The following is a 12,473-nucleotide window of genomic DNA, read 5'->3' as shown; positions in this document are numbered from 1 at the left end:
TGTACACAGTGCCATAACCTTTGTGTCTTGCTGTGAGCAGCTGCACGGCAATTGTATTAGTCTGACTGACTGTAAACTGTGTGGTAATATGTAAAACATATTGTGAGTGATGATGACTAATTGGAGAACATCTTGTGAGACACTCTAAACGTGTGTAAAATGTCATCCAGCTGTAAGCTGCGTTCTGTCCTCGACTGGCTGCTACTTATCAGGGCTTCGGGGCTCAGCAGCAACTCTGCAGAGGGAGCAGATGAACGGCACGAGCAGCAGCACCCCGTGCTCCAGCCTCTTCCACCCTCCACCTTCAGTAACTGATCAATGAAAGTCAGGCACCGAGTTCTGATACCTGGACCAGTTTCCTTACGGAGATTCAGAGCATGCTGGCTACGGAACCCTGATTGTCAGTGGGAAACTTGGATAACCCAGCTGCAAAATAATAAAAATAGAAATTACTGGTCATATTCTAAAATCTTGTCCTTGTTTCTAATGCTCTCATGGCAGAACATGACTGAACTCTGCTAGCAAACTGTCATAACTGCAGCATTACTGTAAATGCCAGAGATACAGGGTAGCATACAGGGTAGCAGTGTCTCGTTTGAAGAGCCAGCAAATCCTACATCCAAAAGGAAAGTTACCTCGTGGAAGGAGCGTGTTGAACAGCCTGTTACAGGCGCTGAGACTTGCACTGGATGAAATATTAGGTTTGCTCAATTGTCAGACCATCAGCCAGCCACGCTGGTCTACACAAAACGTCCCCTTCTAGCTCACGTGGCAGGGAAGGTATTCCCTGAAAGCAAGAAGCAAGGTATGCTCCAAAAGCAATTCAGTGTTCAGCTGCAAGAGCCCTTCTCTGTGGGTGCAGAAGCCAAACAAATTCTGCAGGGAATTTCAAATTTAACTTCTAAACTCTCTTTAAAGCGAGAGATCTCGTGCATGAAGGACTAAATGGTGCATTTCAATGAAATGAGATGTTTTAATGGACAGGGGACGTGAATCAGCTCTTCCCTCGAATACCATTATGCACCATACCTTGAAAGCAAGGAAGACCTCACACTTATAAATGAGGGCTGAACTAGGCTGGCCCAGCAGAAGCACGCCGGTTCTAATTACAAGGGCAGTTCCTGCCCGGACAGCTGTCCTGCGCTAACATCCCTCGCCTACGGGAGGTGCGAACAGCAACTGCAAGGCAGCACGACCACGACTGGACAATATAAGAAATAACAGATTAGGATGAGATCGGTAAACTGGAGGAGCCCCTAAACTTACAGCAATGAAAGCTGAAGTCATGTCGGACTGCCTAGGAAATGGGACGTCCTCATTAGAAGCGTGATTTGTGCGGACAGGAGACTCCCCGAGACCGTACGGCAACGTCTCCAGACAGTCGCACTGCGGATGCCCTACGCCTTCACAGCATAACATGCATTTAAAAACCTTCAGCAACAGATCCTCGACAATGTCTCCAATTGTTCCCTTCGGCTCACGCTGGCCCGAAACAATAGGTTGGTTGTAGTCCCAATAAGCTGGAACGTATCTGCTATCTGGTGCGCAGGCAGCAGCGAGGTTAGCTAAGGGTAAAAATAATTCTGTCCTCCTCGGTGATGAAAACCCTTTCATTTGTACTGATATTCAAGGCCCTAATTTAAACAGGGACCATCTCTTGCCGAACACATCTGACTGGCAGTGCAGGATAGAGTTACAGCTGTATGGTCTAGCTTGTCCATTACGCATTTAAACACTGTCAAGACGATGCTAATAAACCTTACCCCGACCACCGCCCCCCAGGGATCACAGCCTGCTACCCTAAAAGCCAAGGAGTTTGGGGGAGATGACTAATAATTCGCAGCGGAGTTTGGCTTCCAGCACCAGACCGTGGGCACGGGGTGGACCCAGGGGAGGTTTGGGGGGGCTTCGGCCCCAGCTCAGCCCCGTGCGCGGCGGTGCCCCAGGTGGAGCAAGGCAGACCCCAGCACAGCCGCCTGCCGCTGACCTGGCATTCACCTCCGCCGCTGGTGCTCTAACAGAGCCGTTTTGTTCCTCCCCGGAGTGGAGAGCGTCCAAACAGCAAATGTTCAGCGAGGGCAGGAAGAGCGTTTGAAGCAAATTCTTGCAGAAATAAATGTGAATTTACTTAACTTACCATGTCTCCTGCTTTTCCCCTCAGCCCCCCTTTTCCTTCCTAGTGCTGTTCCTCAATAGCATCCCTCTACTTTCCAAGTCATCCTTCACACTCACCACTGTGTACCTCTCTCCCTTTTGCCACCCACTGCCTATTTCTTTATTTTCTTTTTCTAATTTCTTCCCCCTCCCTCCACCTCAGCACAGACTTCTTTCCAGGTGAGAATATTTTACTCGGTGATTCTATTTAAGAAAACATTGTAAAAGGAGCAGCTCCTGCTGCTTTCGCCTCCTCAGGCCGCTCTCACATAAAGCCATCGAGCAAAAGGGCCGGGGCACCAGCAGAACCAGAGCTGCTCAGGAATACTTGTTTCCTCTGTTCTTTCCTCTAAGCGGACCTGAGGTTTTACGGCTTTGTCAACCACACAGATTTTGTCAGGAGTTTCAGCGTTTTGCACTGAGCTGCTGCTTTTGCACGTCCGTGTTTACGTGCCGCTGTCCTCCCATGTTGTGGAGGAAAGCTAGAACACCAAAAGATGCACGCCTTTCAAAGCCAAAATGTACAACCATAACTTCCAACAAGAAGCTTGCATTTAGAAGCCAACCTGATCGCGCTGTGGCACACCCACTTTTCAAGGCTTCTTGCCTGGTAATTATACTGTGTGTGATGCTCCAATACTACAAAATATCAGACTCCAGAAGCCAGGTATCCAGATTTCCTAGACACACCAGTGAAACTTGATGGGTCAACTCCTGCCCCACGGGCTTGGGATAAGAAGGAGGTACCTTGGTCCTGGTGTTGAACAGAGCTGAGCACAGGAGCTTTTTGTGCAGGGGCTGCAGCATCCCCAGCAAGCACAGAGCCCAAGACCCGCAGCCTCTGCTCGCTGAAGAGCCCGGGAAGATGTGGCACACAAGGAGAAGGGTTGAGAAAACAAGCTCAAGCTTCCTTTCCTGCTTCTCCAGCTCTCTTGTTCAGAAGGGTCTAGCTTCCTTCCCTCATTCCTCCTACACCCTGCTATTTAAACACACACCCCTAAGTAACAGCCTTCCCTTCATAATGGGTTCTCCTTCACCTTTCCAGTCCAACTTTCCCTGCTAGAACGGACTCAGAATAAACATTTTTTTAAGCAGAAGTTACCCAGCAGACAAATGAGGAGGATGTGTTCGCTGCCTGCAACCTGCCAGCACGCTTCCCAGCGCCGAGCTTTGCTCTGTGTGGTAGCAGCAGACTCCAGGTGCCTTTGCTACCCACCGAGTGCCTGGGAAGGGTTAAATACTCTCCTGCTCGAGCTCACAGAGCTCTTTTGCAAGGCAGCTATGCTCAGAATAATATGCAGGTTGCCATTAAATATGCTGTATTAATACTTGGCATTAAATTTTAATATAGTGATTATACAGGAGAAAAATTGTACTTCAGATTAGGAAGGTATTAAAGAGTTTGGAAAAAATCTTTATTTTGAAAGCAGCATTTATCAGGTAGCTCACAGGATGCTGTTTACTTGTCAGAGCCCTTGGGCAGGATGTTCGGCAGGGGGGAAGGCTCCCCATTAGTGAGAACAGGAGATTCAGCAACATTTTCCCTTTGCTTTTATTCACTCGACCAAATGGAGCTGGAGAACGTTTCCAGACCTAAAACTAACCTAAAGGGCCTGGCCAGCCCTCCCAGTGCATTAGCTGTCAGTAAAGAAGAGCATCCATTGACCAGGGATTCTCTTTAACTGAGCCCATCAGCGCAGATACCGATGAAAAACAAACAGAAAACCTCAACAACCTTCCTTTGGCACATCCTTTGCAAACCCAACACGAGCCAGGGTTCAGCTGAATCCCGGAGTCACAGCTCGCCGGCCTCCACGGGGATTTTCGTGGTGTCTCCAGCTCTCCAGCCGGCCTGGAAGGCTTCCTATTTTCCGGAGGGAGGAGCTGATAGGGCCGAGCTGGGACAGCGCTGGGACCACCGATCCCAGAGGCCCAGGTTCTCCAGCAGCAGGAGGAACAAAGAAGCTAGTGTTTGCCGGGAATGAGATGGAAGAAAACTAATTTTGGCTGAACCGGCATTTTCCAGTGAAAACCCTTCTTGTCAGAAAATTCTCAAGTGAGTCCACTGATGAGAAAATACAGGTATCTTGTCCCAGTGCTCCCAGCCACCCTGCCCGGCTGCCCTGTCCCGCCCCACCGCAGCTCATCGGGGGGCTACAGGAAACTTCTTCCCTCGAGCATCACCGGCAGCTGAGCTGTTTGCAAGAAGCTCCTTTAAACCCAGCTGGTTCCAAAAGCATTTCTCGGAAGGATTTCACTCTAAGGAGAAGAGAAGCTTCCAAAGTTCTTTTGAAATGACTCCTTCGGTTTCTATTACGCAACACGGAGAAATGGAGGCGAAACTGGGATGACGTGGATTTTAGGGTAAAGACTTAGTGTCTGCTGCCAATAGCAGCCTCGCTGCCTGAGCCTCTTGTTTCCTTCAGGTGCGCCTTGAAGATATATCAAGCAAGCACAGAGCCAGCAGAGAGCCTGAATAAGCTCGTATCTCTGGACTTTCATTAGCAGAAAAGCCACAATTAATTTCCTAAAGAAAAAAAGGAAATTGAGGGGTTGGTTTTAATCTTGTCCTGGGCTGAGTGAATCCAAGAGTCGGAGCAAATGGTATCCCCGTAAATCTAATGGCAGCCACAGTGAAACATTATCCCGTGCCTTTTTTAGGAAGTACTTAGTGTAAGAAGTAGCAGAAATGGTTAGTGGAAACAGACCCTTGCCTCGGTGCTGCAGCCAGTCCTCGACGCTGTGACCCTACCAGATGTGTCCGTTCAGAGGCAGCACCAGGGCCAGATAAGGACCCTCGCCACGGAATTAATCAGTTCCCATTTTCTTAACCCCTCACACGCCTGTGCGGGACCTAAAGATTGCTGGGGCCTGAAAAAAATCAGGGCAAACCTCAGCTGCCCAGCACAGCCCTAGCAGGAGAAGAGAAGGGCGGCCAGGAGGGGCCGGAGCAGCACACCTGTGGAGGACAATCCAGAGCCCCAGGCCCTGCTCAGATGGTAGCTCCGTGCCCTCTTTCCATGTGCATGCCCTCGGGCACGCTTCATCTCCCCCACCGCATCAAGAGCAATCCCTGGGGAGCCCTGCATGCACCCCCAAGCTGTATTTCGTGCCGTGCTTCTCCCATACCCATGCACAGTGCCGCGGTTTGGCGCTGAAGTTTGGATCCGTGCTCGGAGAGGGACGGGGAGGAAGAGCACAGCCCTGCAGGAGGCACCTTGAAGCAGTTACGGTGTGGATGACAGGCCTCAGGGCATCCCTTTGTACCCCAGTTGAGAGGGAGCAGAGCTTGGGAAGGGCTCAGAGAGGAGAAGCGCAGGGGGTGCGAGGCGGCTCCGAGCTCGCCGGTCACCGCCAGGAACACCACGGGGCTCTCCCTGCCCACCTGTGCCTGAGCAACATTATTCCAAGCTTCCTCATGTTGTGTTTTTTATTTAATTTTCCAGCGAACACACTCTTTTATCATCCAGAACCGTGAAAGTAAATTAAGAAGAAATGGTTTTCTTTCAATTAGACTCACAGTTGCTTTGAGTAACTGCCTATAATTCTATTTAATGAAAAAATAAAATCATTATTCCAGTTCTCCCTGTGCCCTGTGACAAGCACACAGACGGGCCCCATTAGCAAGCACTGTAGATTTACTTAATTAGAAAAATATTTTGTTTTCTCCAATTCAAAAAAAAAAAAGAGAAAAGAAGAAAAGAAGAAAAAAAGGGAATGAAGGGGAAAAAAGAAACCTCCAGGCACAATATTAATCTAACCTGTTACCTGGTGCTTAATAACTTATAAACTAAAGCACGTATCAATCTATAATTTAGTTTTCCCTTTGATCTGTGACAGCATTTGGTGCACAGCCTAGCCAGCAGCCTGGTGCCATCTTATCCTTCCTGCAGCACTTCTCAGCACAAGCTCCCGTGCTCCTGCCTGTGCACCGAAGGGCTTTTGGAGACAGGACCCTGGCGTTCAGACCCACCTAAGGGCTGGTTTCTCCCAGGAAAAAATCAATGAGATTCTTCTACCGATTCCATCCATTTTATCTCTGCTCCTAAGTACCCCACAACGACAGTGTGGAGCTTCTACTAGACTGCTGGTAAAGGAGAGCAGAAAGTCCAGTGGAGATCCTTCAACGCCGCGGCACGCTCGGCATCAGGTGTCAGAGCTTTCCTGGCATTTATGGGTTACTTGAAACAATGCACTTTCATTTTATCTGCATCTTGCTTTTTTATGATGATTATTATTCTGCTGTAGCATGAATGCCTCCAAGAAGAGGAAGTTTCAATTAGGATGCTGAAACCCTAAGCTGTAGTTTTATGGCTTTAAATTAACATATAGAGATTTGCTCCAGGTACCGTAACAAAGTCAACATCCAGCTATGCTATCTGATTACACGAGCTGATAAAGAATTTATGGAACATAGCACAGGAAGCTCTCTTTACTGGTTGCCATTCCGCAGGGCAGTGCCCCTCGTGAGGAAATGATGGGGGCCAGTGGCAGAAGAGAGAAAACGGGCTGGATCCTCAGCTGGTGTAAGTCAGCTGTGCTTCCCGGACTGGGCCACTGCCCGAGCTGTGCTGGGCCACAGGGCTGGCTTGCCACTCCTGGGCTCGTGCAATGATTTATTCCCCTTTCAGCATTTACTGTCTGTTCTTTGATAAATTTACAGAGATGAGCCTACAAGAATTGATGTCTCCCCGCTGTACCCTTCTGCTGTGATAGTACCCGGACGGTTGTCTTGTGTGTGCGCATTTGTGAAGTACGGGACAGCGCTTCCCAAGGTACCTGAGAACAGCCTATTAAGCTATTAGGTAATTGGTGAACGCTTCAACAAGCCTCCCCCTTCTCAGGTAAGCCCAGACCTATGCAGAGCACCTCTAGCAGCAAGCTGCTAACCGCCCGAAGTCCCCACCACTAACTCCTTCCCTCCGTCTGTGCAGGATTTTGCAGCCAGCTGCCCGGGGAAAACTCTGCAAGCTGAACTTCGGAGCCTCACAAGGTAGCAGCTTCCTCCTTTTGTGCTAGCCCAGCAACTAAAAAACTAAGAAATTCAAGGTTTCTGGCTGACAGTTGTTACCCTTACAAACGGTGTGCTGGCATCCTCTGCTGGTACCGGCTTGTCATAGCACAAGGATGGGAACTGCACTGCCAATAACGAGCAGCATCAATGTTGTAACGCCCTTTAATTTTGTACAAGCTGCTATTTCTTTATGCAACATCTTCTTTATGATGGAGATAATCCCTGGAGATAAACCTGCCTGGCTTCGGACCTCAGGTCTACCCGCCACCCTGTAGCAGGATCAGTACCCAAGCCATCCCTTGCAGGTGTTTTTGTAACCCGTTCCCAAGATCTCTGCTGACAGCCATTCTACAGCCTCCTCAGACAACATCTTCTCATGTCATGAGAAGATTTTTGTTGCCTTTTATCAGGTGATTGATTCTTGATCGAATGAGAAGTGTTCTTCGCAATCTGATGTGGAGTAATTCCCAGAAAGACATTTTATCCATTGTATAAGCAACAGAGGGAGCCTCATCTGGGTATTTTACCCATCAAGGATTTCAGTACACGCACAGAAACCCAAACTTCACACAGATCAGTGCCTGTTTACAGCACACGGCTGCTGTCAGACATAGTGGGCAGCACCAGCCATAAACCGTCACTAGCATTTCTCCTCCCTAATAAAGTTTTCATCTCTTTCATCATTATCTCCTCTGTAGCAACAAGACGCACCTCCAGCTCTCCATTTTACTTCTGAATGTTAGTTAAAAAAAAAAAAAGAGGAAACCAGCAAATAATTTTTTCTATAAATTCAGAACTGCTGAAGGCATTCACAGTGCTGGTGAGGAAGCCAAGCTCAGCCCTCAGCTGTGAGCCCCAAGCACAAAAGCCCTACAGGGCTCCCCAGCACCAAGCCCAGAGCTTGCTCCCAACCACGCACACCGGGGGCTGCAGCACAGACAACAGGACAGCACTGCGTGGCCAGGCACCCACTGCAGTGAAAACAAGCGGAATGGGTCAAATCGTAGCAAAAAGGGCCTGGAAACAACAGGGCTGAGTGAGGACTGCGACGAGAGCTAGCCTCACAGCGTCCTGGTTGAGCTGGAGTACTAGCTATTGTAGCGCCCATTTAACCCAACTACATGCATCCAGGCATGGAAGAGGAAAGCAATTCCTCCTAAAACACTGATAGAGCCTGCTGTGGAAACACTGCCTAGTTGTAAAAACGAGGCACAGAGCCCCGAAACACGAGCGTGCACACATCCGTGGGCCTGAGCACAAGTGCAAGGCTGCAGCAGGGAACAGCACCGAAAAAACACGCTCATCTGACTTCATTAATCTAACTCTTGCTCATGTATCAAAGTGCAGCGCGTTTTCTTGTAAAAATGATTAAGCTGCTAATTAAGCTGTTTATAACTTGTTTCCCTGGTTGCTAATGATAATTAACATGCAAATTAGCTGAGGGAAGAGAGGCACAGGGGTCCTCAGTTCATTACCAAGTTAATTACTGTTTGCATACTTAAACATAACAGTTATAAATTGTGGCATTTAATGTAATGGCCAAGATGATAATTATACCAACGACATTTTGAAAAGTCATTTCACTGTGTGTTATTTTTCTGGGTGATTAATGTTTCCATGCCTGGTTGATAAACTTAGTTCCAACCAATATGATTTGGAAACTTGGCGCAGCCAAATAAGTTATCCCTTAACAATGCGCTCTGATCCCCGTTTCTCTGTAAAGCAGGGGAGGAACAAGGGGAAATAAAAGCAGTACATTTCAACACTAACAAAGGAGAAATAAAGTGGGCTGGTTAGCACCGCCTGTTTAATTTGAGTTGGCAGCATATCTACCAAGATGCTGTAACAGCATCCTTTTTTATCCCTCACTGTTTGTTATTCCTCATGTTTTATCAGTGCTGGCAGATCTCTGAAGAGATTCAGCCCATCATACTCAACGTAGCAGGCAGTATCTCTAGCCTCAAAAGCTTGTATCCTAAATAAACACTGTAAACAGCACACCGCAGAAACAAGATTTGATAATGGCCATTAGGAAGGACACGCTACTGGAAGGACTTGCTACTTGCTTGCCACATTTAGGACTCTTCCAGTGCACTCCAGCTTATTCTGATGGCTTCCTCACTGGACACAGAGGTGCTGAGCTCCTTGAAAAAATCATGCCCAAATCTCAGACAATGCAAGAGGCTTGTCCTCTTTGGTTATGCCAACTGCTATCCAATTAACACAGGCTTATTGAAGGTAATTCCTGCTGAGGGTCATGCACATCACACCTGTAGCAGAGTAGACGAGGAAAACAGGAGCCGTGCAGAAGGACGAGCCCTTCCCAGGCATTCAAGACCCACGTGTGGCTTCAGCAAACAAGAAACCCTGTTACTTCAAAGTTGCCATTACTCCTCTGAAACATTTCATTCACATCATGGACCTCTGTTCAGTCCCAAGCACACCTATCTGTCTGCAGGGTACACAGACCTGCCTTACTCCCTCATACAGAGGGCTGCTTCAGGACCCCCAGAGCAAGGGCTTCCAGAATTGATTAATCCATGCGATTCCACTGCCGAATCCCGCAGTTAAATCAGAGACAATAACCGAGAGCAAAGTATGTGCGTGGTGACCTTTGGGGGTTTCCTGCTTTAATCTCTGGAATACAGAAATAATCCTTTTGTTTTTCTCTAGTAGAGCAACAACTACTTTTCTTGTAATCTTGCTCAAGTGCATCTTAATCCTGCCGTTCATCAGGGAGCCCTGCAATCCTTCGCATTGTCATTCTCGTTGGGGTAAACGGATGAAAATAGCCCAGTGCATAAAAGACAGCATGCTGCTTTCTGAGCATATAAAAGTTTGCAATCACAGACAATTCTAGGATATCTTTTATATATATATATATATATGTACGTGTGTGTGTGTGTGCGTGTATATATATATATATAGCAAAGCCAAGAGAAGATTTAGGATAGTCACTTCTTCAAGACCTTACTAATAAGCTTGAATAAATGGGTAAATTTTACAAAAATTCATCCAGATCCAGAGTAATGGGGTTGGACTATAAAACAAGACTACAACTTCTCTGACCCATGCCACCTTTCACTCACACTTTTCAGAGCTCTTCGCAATCACCGATTTAATCACCTTACAGTTTTCCTAGAATATGTTATACTTCTGTGATTACCTGGGGTTCAGAAAGATTTGACCGAACAGCAGGCTATCATATCATATAAACAGAAACATATATAAGGCTAACTGAGAATTTGAACAACCTGAAAAGAGAGGTTTTGTGTACATTTTTCTTCCAGACAACGTTAGGAAGCAGCTCTGTCAATAGCAAAGCTTAGAGGTCTGCGTTTGGAATCTGCTGGTCTAACTCAAAGGAATAGCAGCAGCTGCAGTCATGGGGATACAATGCCGGGGTGCAGATTTCCTTCACGAGAGAAGAATATCCTGACTCTGTTTGACAACAGAGTTACCAGCAGCCTAATGCTCCTGGCAGACTGTGGGTGTGGAACTAAATACGTACAGGGATGAAATTTCATCGTGTGGCTTAACAGCTTAGTACATCAGCAGAGAGCTTCTTGACTTCAGTGCTGTGGGCATTCAGTCGCCCAGCCTGTATAATTTAGTACAAGCCATCTTCATTCCCTACCCTATGCTTACACCAGGCTAAATGAGAACGGAATTTGGGGTTTGCTCTCCAAACAACGTACAGCCTAGCATGAAGAACATTAGTCAAGTAAATCAAATACCTTTTTTTATGTTGCTAGTGCCCCAACCCATTACAATCCTATCAAAGAAAGTTCATTTTCTAAGCCCAATCTCAGGTACCAAGTGCAAGCATTTCTGGTCTCTCACTTTCAGACCAAGCTACGTCTAGCACGTAAAAGCCCATAGGGGAGGAACCCGTTACACATGCTGCAGGCACTGAGAACTGTAAAAAAAAAAAGTAAGTGCAAGATTTCTCAGACATCTCCTTGAAAAGGGTTACTGCATCTCCTGCTTTACAAAGCCACTTGTTGTGGTGTCTTTACTCGCTTCCCACTCGCCTCCCTTTAAAAATTAATCACTAGTCAAGACATTATGAGGAGCTATTGTATTATACTTAATATTTAATGAACGTGTGGCATACTTAATATTTAATGAATGTTTAGATAAACATCTCCATACTTGTTTTTTCCTTTTCTCGCTTTTTTTTAATGATCTTAGAAACAGAGCTTGCCATATCTGCCCCACAGGACAAGCAGAAAATTGTCCGGTGACTTGGGAAAAACATTAGGAGCCAGGATTGGGAGCTGTTGCATTGCTGGTTCTGCCACTTGTACTGAGGAGTTTTCACACCAGCCTCTACTCATACACCTCACATATCATACCGGACCACAGTGCTTTCCATGAGAAAAATACCCTCTTCTCCCATCATCTTTGAGTTCTTGTAGATGCTGTTGCCCTTACTCCTTTGAGTACTGCAGTTAGGAACCTGAGCTTAAGTTTGATGCATAACATAAAATCGGCTGCATTCATAACACTTGGTATTTGACCTTCAGCAAATAAAACCATCTCTTCAAGTTACTGCTACCTTTCTGGCCAGCCTTGTACATCGAGATCACAGCAGCATCTCTCACAACACCCATGCAGTGAACACACTGGATCTTTAACTAAACTGGGAATCTTTATGCTAGAAATGATGAATGGAGGATACTAGCATCCTCCATATTCTTCACATCTACAAGGCAAAACGTGGCTGGAAGCAACTTGCACACCACTCAGTCATGCAGCAAAGTCAAATTATGGGTAATGATTTTTGCAGCCTGGGCCACGATCCATTGAAGGCACCGGTCTTGTTTCTATTCCCACAAGCCGTGCTTGAACCTCAGTGGAGGGGCAAAGAGGCACACGCGTTTGATCAACGCAGCTCCTTTTAATGTGATTTCTATTTCAGAACCGTTTCTTTTTATACCCTCAAGTCTTTCTTGGCAATATCACCTGTGGCCTGATGTGACAGCAATGCTAAATTATATCTCGACGGCTAATTAGGGTAATTAAAGTGAAAGTAATCAAATCAAAGTAACAGGCAAACTCTTAATAAAATGTCAAAAAATCTCTATTAATCACAGAGGATTTTTTTCACTCTCATTTGAATGAGAAATAACAAGGATGTAAGAAAAAGGCTGAACTTCAGAGCTGGCCCTGGCTTAAAGGCTTGCCGTCAGTTTAAACGCACTTAAAAACATCCTGGGTTACTAAAAATCAAGGGTTTTACCCTTGATAGGGTAGGCAGGGTGCCCCACAGACAGCTTGGGCGAGTAACTCAGGCCCCAGT

The 12,473-nt window shown here is 46.8% G+C and overlaps 1 protein-coding gene across 1 annotated transcript in view; it reads right to left on the bottom strand.

Moving 5' to 3' along the window:
• LOC308181331 (actin-1-like) overlaps positions 1-12,473 on the bottom strand; it is a gene marked incomplete at its 3' end in the record, with an annotated part of 131,929 nt that overhangs the window by 118,446 nt on the left and 1,010 nt on the right. The window lies entirely within an intron of this gene.

This window comes from Anser brachyrhynchus (genome assembly GCF_964034855.1).
Source record: "Anser brachyrhynchus genome assembly, chromosome: 21".
In the NCBI taxonomy this organism is placed as follows: Eukaryota; Metazoa; Chordata; class Aves; order Anseriformes; family Anatidae; genus Anser; species Anser brachyrhynchus.
Note: the sequence above shows the minus strand (reverse complement) of the source record. Positions and strands in the feature narration are given on the sequence as shown.